Source organism: Panthera uncia (genome assembly GCF_023721935.1).
Source record: "Panthera uncia isolate 11264 chromosome C1 unlocalized genomic scaffold, Puncia_PCG_1.0 HiC_scaffold_4, whole genome shotgun sequence".
Classification (NCBI taxonomy): Eukaryota; Metazoa; Chordata; class Mammalia; order Carnivora; family Felidae; genus Panthera; species Panthera uncia.
The window spans coordinates 45,503,052-45,513,673 of NW_026057585.1; the positions used below are offsets into that span (position 1 = coordinate 45,503,052).

Below are 10,622 nucleotides of genomic sequence, written 5' to 3' on the forward strand. Positions count from 1 at the left end.
ACCTTGAAACCACATGTTTAAGATGCAAAGATGCCAAGATGCCATTAAACTAAGTCTTTGAGTAACCACTAGTAGGGAATTGCTCCCCTAGCACTATGTTCTAGAACAGTCCTAAATGAGTGAGCAAGAAATAATACTTCTATTTCATTTAGTAATTACACTTGGGGTCTGTTTTGGGGCTGTAAAGTGGAATCCCGCTGGGAAAAATGTAAAATATATGGTTTTGTCATAATGATTAGAGGGCAGACTGATTGAATTTCCCTGGCATGGGAGCCTCTGCAGAAGGAGAAGGAAAGATGGACATGGACAAATGGATTCATTTAGAGCTGCGGAACAGGACATCCTCTGACGTGAAATAGATTGTCCTCAACAACTGCCAGTTGATTGAAGGCAGAATTGAAGCCCTCCCAGATGAATTTTAAGAACTGGAGTTCTTAAGTACAATCAATGTACGCCTTGCCTCAGTCACAAACTTACCGATGTTAGACTTAAGAAGCTTGAACTAAATGATAACAGAATCTCAGGGGACCTGGAAGTATTGGCAGAAAACTGTCCTAACCTCACACATGTAAATTTAAGTGGCAACAAAATTAAAGACCTTAGCACAATAAAACCACTGAGAAAGTTAGAAAACCTCAAGAGGTTAGACCTTTTCAATTGTGAGGTAACCAACCTGAACGATTATAAGAAAACATGTTGAAGCTCCTCCCGCAGCTCAGGTATACCTTAATGGCTGCGACTGGGATGACAAGGTCCCCAATCAGATGCTGATGACTATGTGGAGGACCTAGACAAGATGAGGAGGACGAGGATGAGGAAGAGTATGGTGAAAATTCTCAGGTAATAGAAAACGAGGGGAATGGAAAGGAGGAGGAAGAACAAGATGAAGAGAGTTGTAATGATTGGGACATAGACGATGAAGAAAATAAAGACAATATTGGTGAAGAAGAACGGAGTCAGAAGCAAAAATGAGAACCTGTAAATGAAGGAGATGATGATGACTAAGTGGAATAACCTATTTTGAAAAATTCCTATTGTGGTTTGACTATTTTTACCCACCCTCCTCCCCCAAATCCCACTCTCTGAAACTTATTTTTTTTCTGGTTGTAACATTGTTGTGGGAACAAAAAGGGGAGAATTGTACTGGGGGTTTGTGATGGGAGGGAGGGAGACAGAAGGTTGAATACAGTACCATTTTTACTGCCACTCTATTTTCCCCCTACTTTTTCTGTCTAGTTTTGTCCCCGTAAATGCAATAGCTGAGTACACACCAAGTGAGCATTTTTCCTTACTTTCAAAGAGGATGGTGTAGAGGGCTCTTACATTTCCTGGTATTGGTTGGAAGGTCATGGCTCCTCTCCATTTGGTTTCTCAAAGCCCAGAAGGGGCTGAGTCCTAGCCATGCCTTACCTCTCGTTCTGGTTCCTGTGATTTCTGCATTTCTCGGGCCTGCTAGAGGCATCCAATGCCCTGGTTTGTAAATAGCAACCTAAAGGAATTTTTGCGGAATGTTTGGGAACATTCCCCATCTCTCATTTCTTTCCCTCTTCACATATAATGGTGGGCTTTTCTCTAGGAAGAAGACTCTGATACTGCTCTTCAGAGCTATGTCCCAAACAGCTGAAAACAGCAGGCTTATGAGTTAAGTAAAATTGACTTGGTAATTATAATTAAGAGAAGAATACAACCCTTAAACTTCAACCTCTTTAAAAGATTTTTAAAAAAAGAAACAAATCTGCCATATCTTGTTCTGTGAAATATTAGAACACTTTGTTTTACAAAATTAGAAGAGAATTCTTCCACATGTACTTCTGTACTTAGATAATTTTTACAGATGTAAGTACAGGAGACATTACTGCATGTCAGCTGGGTTTTTGCTGTTGTTGTTGCTGTTTTCATACACCTGAGCATGGAAAAACTGACCCAAAATTGTATTTTCTTACCTAGTGGAAATCCAAAATGACTGCAAATTCCTACTGAATGTACAGGTTTGTTTTCATGTCCCTTTTCTGGATTGCTTTAGCAGTGGTGTGTTATTTCCTAGCCTGTATTTCATTTGGGTAAAAGAACATCTGTAGTGGTTATTCTCCTCCCCCTCAGAAGTGCCAAACTTTGAGTTTTATGTCTGCTTAAATTTCAATGATTTTTTTTGTCATCAAATTTCAATGATTTTTTTTTCTTACACACACACACACACACACACACACACACACACACAGGAATCAGAAAAGAAGGAAAAGACACTACAGTCTAGAAATCTGAAGACTCATTTCATACAATGGCAAAATATTTTGTACAACCTGAAGAAACATGAAAGTTAATTAATGCACCTAAGGCTTTAGGAAAAATAGTTGGACAAAGTCAACTATTCTTTTTTTTTTTTTTTTTTTTTATTTTTATTTTTGGGACAGAGAGAGACAGAGCATGAACGGGGGGAGGGGCAGAGAGAGAGGGAGACACAGAATCGGAAACAGGCTCCAGGCTCCGAGCCATCAGCCCAGAGCCTGACGCGGGGCTCGAACTCACGGACCGCGAGATCGTGACCTGGCTGAAGTCGGACGCTTAACCGACTGCGCCACCCAGGCGCCCCAAAGTCAACTATTCTTAAGTATTCATACTACTTACTGCTTTTGGCTTGGTATTACAAGTTAGAGATGAGTTCAGGGAAACAATTATTTACTGTAAAAACAAAGACCAAGTCCACAAAATATTGGAAAAAAACAAAGGATTCTGGACCCTAAAGAATGTAAGATTGAAAAAGACTTTGAACGACAAAATCCCATTAAGATTTCTTAACAACCATCCTGCCCCCTAAAAAAAGACTTCTTAAGACCCATTTAAATCTGTGGTAAATAGGAGATAAAGGATTTATATTCCCATTTAAGACTATTTTCTTTTAGATAATCTCATGGTAGTTGCCATTAAGTAGACAGCATGAGAAAATTATGGGGTCAAATGACAAAGATAGAAAAGCCTTGAGAACTATGTCTAGCAGCAAACTTTGGGTTTACGTAGTTTTCAGTACCTGCAAAAAACTACTAGGAAACAGATCAGTAGCCTATCATGATATCAAGGGAAATATTTCCAAGGAAAAAGAAGACAGCCCCCAAAATGTCTTTAATTGTTTTAGCTAAAAATAAACCTTGGGCTTCTATGTTTGCACCAGCAGAAACAGAACAAAAGCTGTACTAGTCTCTACGAGAAGTAGATTCTCAACACTTCCTAGAAAAGTGAGTATGGAGACTAACAAGCAAGGAATAACTCCCAGAAGGCAAAGTTGGAACCACTGAAAATGAGATTTTTCCCCTGAGAGAACATTCAATTTCTAATCAAATAATTTCTTTCATTGCCAGGGTAGAACTCTTATTAATGCTTCCCTACACCATTCTTTTCTTTATCCTTGCGATTTCAGTGCTTTCCCATTGCCCACTATTCCAAATTAGTTAGTTTTGTATGGATATCTTTTCCCCAACCTACAGTTATATATTGAGTTTGAAAATGCAGTTGACTTGTATTTTTAGTTTCCAAGTCTTGAGATAATAAGTACCCGCATTCTAACCTAATGCGGAGACTATACATCACATAGAAATTTGGCACATTGAGCTAGACGCTGTTCTCTGCTTCCCTCAAAGTTTTGTTTTGTTTTTGTTCTTTACAGCAATGTGAATGATATACGACCAACAGCATGTAAGCAGAATCGATGTGTGTCACTTACAGATATGGATCACAAAAATTTCCTTATTGTTTGTTTTCTTTGCTGGGTGACTGGGATAATGATGTCCACAGCAACCTTAAAGTCATGTCCTGAAGATGGGAGGATCACAAAGAATCCCTGATTCACTGAATCCAACAGCCCACCTCCACTGCCCTCCACTGAACTCTTATCCCTGAATTGGTGGCATGGCCCAGGGCTGCTATGTTTGTGACAATTACATGTTTCTGCCATTGAATCATTTTGCTATATATTTATTTGCAAGAGTAGTATAGAATACTTAATATCTTAGGTTTCAACTAATATAAACAACTCCAAATATAAAACTATTTGTTTCCAAAGGTCATTGTATTCAAAAAAATCATATGCTGACACAAGAAATAAAGAAAATGATCTTGAGTATTTTACTATATTAACTTTAGCATAAATATCTACTACAGTGAGAAGTGTTCTAGAACTTTATATCAGTATCTGGATCTTGTCCACTGCTCTGTGGATTATACTAGGAATATAATCTAAGGTGGTTTTTGTAATTTTGTATTTCCCTTGAAACGGTCATTTATTTTACTAACTCTATAAACTCTTTTATTACCACTTAGGCGGTTTTATTTTATGAACTATATCCTTTAGCATTGGAATTAGCACCCTTATGTGTGGTTTTGTCTTTGTTTTGTTTACATTTTAATTCTCCTATTTGAGAAATAACTACCATATGATGTATCTTTAAATGAATAGGTTTTAGCATGTGATAATCTTGGCTACAATTGTTTCTCTTTGTAACATACATACTAAGCAGTTGGACTGGTTTTTTCAATAATGTTTATGACTAAAAGATTTCCTGTGGCTAATAGCATTGGCTTTGATTACCATTACTAATAGTTTCCTTTTCATGGACTTAGGAAACAAGAGATCACTAGTTAGAATTTTGAAACCATAGGAGAAAGTTCTGAAAGCCATGTCCAAGTTGACGTGTTTCACCTCCCTTCCACTTACCTAAACATCCTTCTGCCCATGACGTTTTTCAAGAGAAGGTAAAATATCAAATCAAAGAACTCTAGCATTTAAAGGATTTCTTTTACATTTTTATTCTATTTTTCCTGTCACAAATAGAGATCCAAGCTGCCCTTCATAAATTAATTCCATTTATAGGCGAAGAAACTATTTATATAGGTATCTTTAAGAAATTTCACCATCTGAAAACATTACATGCAGCATATGTAAATACGCTTATATAAATACATTACTTACTTTCTTAGTGGTCTATTCTTTTTTCCCTTCTTTTCCAATCCTTTTCTGTTGTAATTGTGCAGAGTAAGACTGACAAATATTGGCTGAGAATATTGCCAGGTAGATAAATATCCTAATATCTGCCTATTAGAAGGCACAGAATCACCGAGAGAAAATGCCTTTTTAATGGCCCAATGCAATATAAACCCAACACATTGGAAGTTAAAACTGATGGCCTCTCACTTCCTCGGATGATAGTATTGTTCAGGAATTTCTCCTCAAAAGAACTAAGGTTATCACCATAAGAAATATTTTCAATGCAATCAAGGAAACCAGATATATGCATTTTGTTCATTCATAAAATTCATATTCTATTCCTATCACATAAAATATTTAGATATTTAGCATAATGTAGTCTATCAAGTTTCAGCAAAAGCCTCTTGTGTGCATCAGAAATATGATCTTTGAGGACATTCAAAGCATTTCATGACAAAATAAATTTCAGTTATGTGACTATGGCACAAATAAACTAATATTTTTTGCATTTGATCCATAGGTTTGATGAAGGAGCTTGAGGCAAGCTGAGGGGAAAAAAAAAGTTAACACCCCCCCCCCCCCCCCCCCAGGTGGGACATGTATGATATTCCTTGGACACTCCCAGCTACCCAAAAATAGAAAAGGACAAAAAAAAAATGGTTAAACTGGTAAGTGTCTCCACAGGTTTACCAGAAAAAGGCAGTCCCATCAATGGCCTAAAGTCCAGGAACACCCTACTGTCTTAAAGTTAATGCCTTGCTAGAGGGAAAAACAACTTTAGCTTGACAATAGCTAGGCCTCAAGTAAACTTTAGCATGTGAAAGTCTCTTCTGAAACTCCTTCTTGACTTTATCTCCCCAACTCCATTAAAAGGTCACCCCCACAACCCAAGTGCAGCTCTTCCTGTCCATGGGTCCCACTCCTATCCTTTAATAACATCACCTTTTTGCACCAAAGACGTCTTTAAGAATTCTTTCTTGGCCATAGACTCCAGACCCCACGAACCCCCCATCACCCCAAAACTTCATCAAGTTCAAGTTTTTCCTAGGTGCCTTAATTCTAAGAAGATATTTAACAAACGTTTTAATACTCATTAGGCTGAATTTGTTAAAGGTCAGCTTCCCCTACCCACTTATCTTGCAAGATTATTAATGGACCTGTTTTTTTTTGTTCTTTTTTTTTTGTGTTGGCCTACATAATGAAAGGTACCACCAAAGTGCTGTAGATCTTGATTTTTAAAATAAATTCAACTTGCTATTAATTTTGAAGTTTCTCAAAAGGAATACTTTAGGTTAGAAATTTGGATTTATAAAGATAAGTTGTTCTTTGAAAACCTTATCACTTTAAAAGGAAAAGATGAAGATTACTGGTGTTATACACCCCTCACCCTTAAACTCATCAAGAAACACCAAAAATTCCCCAGATGATTTTGAAGTAATTGAATCACCATTAGAAACGGAATGAGTGGCTGTGCTTTTATGTGATATTTATTAAATCAGAGTCCACTTTTCTGATTTAATACAATCAGCACTTCCTTCTGATTGCAACCATTCTGATAGAAAACTAAAGTAAAACTAAACTTTGAAATTAATATTTTCCAACTACAGCATTATGACAGAATTGTCAAGAATGAAAGGTATGATCAAGTAAAGAGGTATGGAAAAATAAAAACAGTAAAAGGAAATGTAAGGAAAGAATGAGAGGGACAAAGTTAATAGATCTTGTGCATATTCTCTGCTGTAGATACGATACTTAGTTCTTTTACCTAAGCAATTTCAATTGATCTTAACCACTTGAGGCAGGCAGTTGTTATCAATCCTGCTTTATAAAGGATAGCACTCAGGCTAACTGTAACAGAATAGAAGCTGTCTTATGCAACAAGATCATAAAGATAGAAGTCAGTTAACGCAAATAATGTGAAAATAGTATAAATAGCATATACATGCATTAAACAGTTCATTTTAATTTAAAACATATCAGGGCACATACATTATTGGAAAAAGAATACATATATATATTCTTTATTAATATATATTACATTATTACATTATTATATACATGTTATTAATATATAATATAGAATATAGAATATAATATATAAAACATATTAATATAATATATTAATATATATAATAGATATAGTTTTAATTTGAGGATGGCTCTACTAATTTCGATTTTCTCAAGTTATCTTACAAAGGCAACTAAAACACAATATCATGATTAATTTGCTATGCCATAAAGAGAAATAGGAAAGCATTCAAAATTCAGAATCCTGATTTTTCATTATTCATCTCAAATTTTTTTACTTTTCTTACTCCTACCTAATTCAAATCAGATTTTAGACACCTTTTAGATGCCAAATATAGGAGCCCATGACAGGCCACCCCAAGATGGGCTACTTTGGCATGCAGATTATGCCAAGTTGAAAATAATCATGGTCCATAAGACTCAGAAGAAACTTTAACCTGCCCCCATTAACTACCTAAAAGAATTTAGATGGAGGACCTACTCTGGGAAGACAGCTATCACCACAAGATAACTGTATTAGGATGTAAAGTAGGTGTGCTAGACAGGGAGGAACCTATCCAGTCCTATTTGATCAAAGTCCTCTGTCCCACTGTTTCTGAAGGGCGTAGCAAACATTTGTTTACTAAATGTTCTCTCTTTCATCTTCCTGTAAATTGCATTCCTTCCCTTTATAGTCCTAGATCCCTAACCCTTCTTCTTCAGGATGACATATACATATACACCTCATTTCGTCTATTTTGGAATCTCATGTCTATGTGGATTACCAATACATACGAAATTGAATTTGATTTTCTCCTGTCAATCTGTCTCACATCAATTTAATTCTTAGTTCAGTTAAAAGAACCTTAGTATAATAGAAAAAGATAGTATAAAATAGGCAGTGAGGGAAAGGATAGGAGCTGAGTTGCCTGGGTGGGGAAAACCACTATTTTGGAAAAATGCTGGGAATGTGTGACCACAGCAAACCCCTTCAGGCTTGAAGTTCCTTTTAAGAATATAACAGACCCCACCTACTCCCCCTCAGGTTTCCCTCAGCAATTTGACAGAAGACCTAAGTATGGCCATAGGCTACCCCTCATACAATAAGGAGGAGCCAGTCAGGAATGGACAACCCAGCTCCTAGAGCTATCAGGTTAATAAAGATAGAACCTGAGAAGGAACTAGGGTGAAGGGAAGGGTGAGGGCTGACCAGAACCTTATAAAAGAAGGACCATTGCCTACAGTCCTCGGCCATTCACTTTCAGAAGTCCCCTCTCAGTAAAGAGCTCTTCATACTATTCTTCCTTTCTGATCTTATACTCTAATAAAACTTTTGCCTGCTGCTTATTTTGTTCTTCAAAGTGGGGAGACAACAAATCCCAGGTATTGTGGTAAAAAAAAAATCCTGCAGCATTAGGTGACAGAGGAAAACCTTTTCCTCCTTAATATTTCTGAAGCATTAATTGTTTTAATAAAAATCAGTATTTTTTCTTAGAAATAACAATTTTATAGTAAGCACAGCATCCAATTACATGTCATAAGGACATTTGGAAAGAAAAAAAGATCCTTGGTTTTCATATAGCTGAACTTGTGGGAGCAGAATTGATATTTTTAAAGAGGAGTCTAATATTCTCAAATATTCAGCATGCAAAAGACAATAGTAAATGAGAAGGTTGACAGTCTTTTATGAGAGCTTCTATAACAATAATAGCTGTTTATTATTTATCTAATGAGTATTAAGCCATTAATGCATATTATCTCTTTGATTGTTACAACCTTACGGCTTCATTACACACACCTACATGATGGACCAATAGAAGCCAAAATATCCTCTTCAGATTATAATCAGCTGGAACAGAATGGTTAATTGCTCAAATACACAGAACACATTTTGTCCAAAATGAGATTGGTTGTTTGGAGAAAAATGGCTTAGGACAAAATTTGAAGGCAAAGGAAAGTTGTAGAAGGTTCATGAAGGAAAATCTTTAAAAAGGAATTTTATGTGTGGTTAGGAGGGACTAACATTGCAATGAATGGATTTTAAAAGTACACTGGCATAAGATTAAACTCTGCTTTTCTTGATGTTTTCTTAGATTGTTGGTCTACTTTTGAAAGAAAATGTAAAAAAGGTCTTTTGTCTGCCAGAAAAAACAAAACTTTGTTTTGTCTTTATGGGCTCTTTGATTACTTAGTTAAAACTTCTCAGTGTTAAAGGAGCTAGGTTTTCCTAATAACTATATAACCCTACATATTTGTTTTTGAAATCCCTTTTTGCCATCTTGGTTAAATAAATAATTTAAAGTTTTAAGAATTATAATAATCTGTAATCCTACTTAGGATGCATGCGCTTTATAACTTTGTAAGGTTTTAACAAACTTTCCCAAGATTTAAATTGTAAATGAAGTCTCTTTGACCCATTAGACCTTTTTGTTTGGTATGTTAAGTTACTTGAAAAGCACTGTCAAATAATGGTAAACCTTAGGTTGTATTCTTGGCTAAATGCTGTAACTGCTCAAATATAAATGTAATTCCTGAAGTTTTAATATGTTTTGGTAATAAGGTCATCACTTGATATTCTAATTATCAGAGTGTTGTGTCACAGAAATAACCAAATTTCCTTGTCAAATGCATCATAATGAATTCTAATCAGATTGTTAACCATGCCCATTTTTAAGTCTTTTGTCATTTATAGTTATTGTACTTATTCTCTTACAAAACATATTTCACCTTCAAGGAGATTCATAAAAAGGACTTTTAGGACAAATAAAGGTACTTGACATTTTTAAGATTAATGCTAAAGTTGGTAAGAATTTCCAGAACTAAGAAGCTGCCTTCATACTCAACAAAAATTAGTAACAAGGGACTAAATGAACTGAGAAAGATTATAGTTTTTGTGACTCTTGTTTTAAAGTATTGCTGGTTCTCTAATGTTTGTTCTTCCTGATTAAGCAAACTATCTCTTAAGACATGATATACAAAAATATTATGAAGTATTTATTTATAAACAAACTAAAGCATTTCTCTTTTTTCTCTACTTACACCCTCTGAAATTCACAAACTCGAGGACTGTTCTTCCTTCCATGGCAATCATACTTATTTGCATTAGTTCATTAAGAATCTGTTCTAGTAACAGGACACAATTGGAAACATTGATTATTTTACCAAGGCTTTGATTGGAATGTCATATTTGAGAGACATGCATAGACTCAAATATGACCAGACAGCTTTAAGGAACTAAGACTTTATGAAACATGGAAAAAAAGAGCCCCTTGGAAATATTGGCTTGATTCCTTGCTTACAGGGTTCCCAGCAGCCTTACCAGGTGAGTAAAGAATGTTGCTTCCTGGCAGGTGCAGGAACCTCAAGATGTCTTGGGAACCCTGTGAAAAGGAATTTGCCCAATTCTACAGGTATTACAGGCATGTGTGAAGGCAAGTACTTGGTTTGGCTTTTGGCCTGGACAGGTTGCCAAGAGTTCAATGTGGAGATTCCTTACAAAAGGTTCCCGCAAAGCCAACTTTAAAAGATCTATATGAACAATCACTATTCTTGCTGAGTTAATGTAAATAATTAAGCCAAGTTAAAATTGGACTTCATTTGCAAATGAATTAGTCTTGATTTGGCTGTCTTTGGAAATGAA

General features: G+C 35.7%; 1 pseudogene; it reads left to right on the forward strand.

Moving 5' to 3' along the window:
- Positions 1-296: 296 nt before the first annotated feature.
- Positions 297-1,005, forward strand: LOC125913631 (acidic leucine-rich nuclear phosphoprotein 32 family member A-like; annotated as a pseudogene).
- Positions 1,006-10,622: the final 9,617 nt, after the last annotated feature.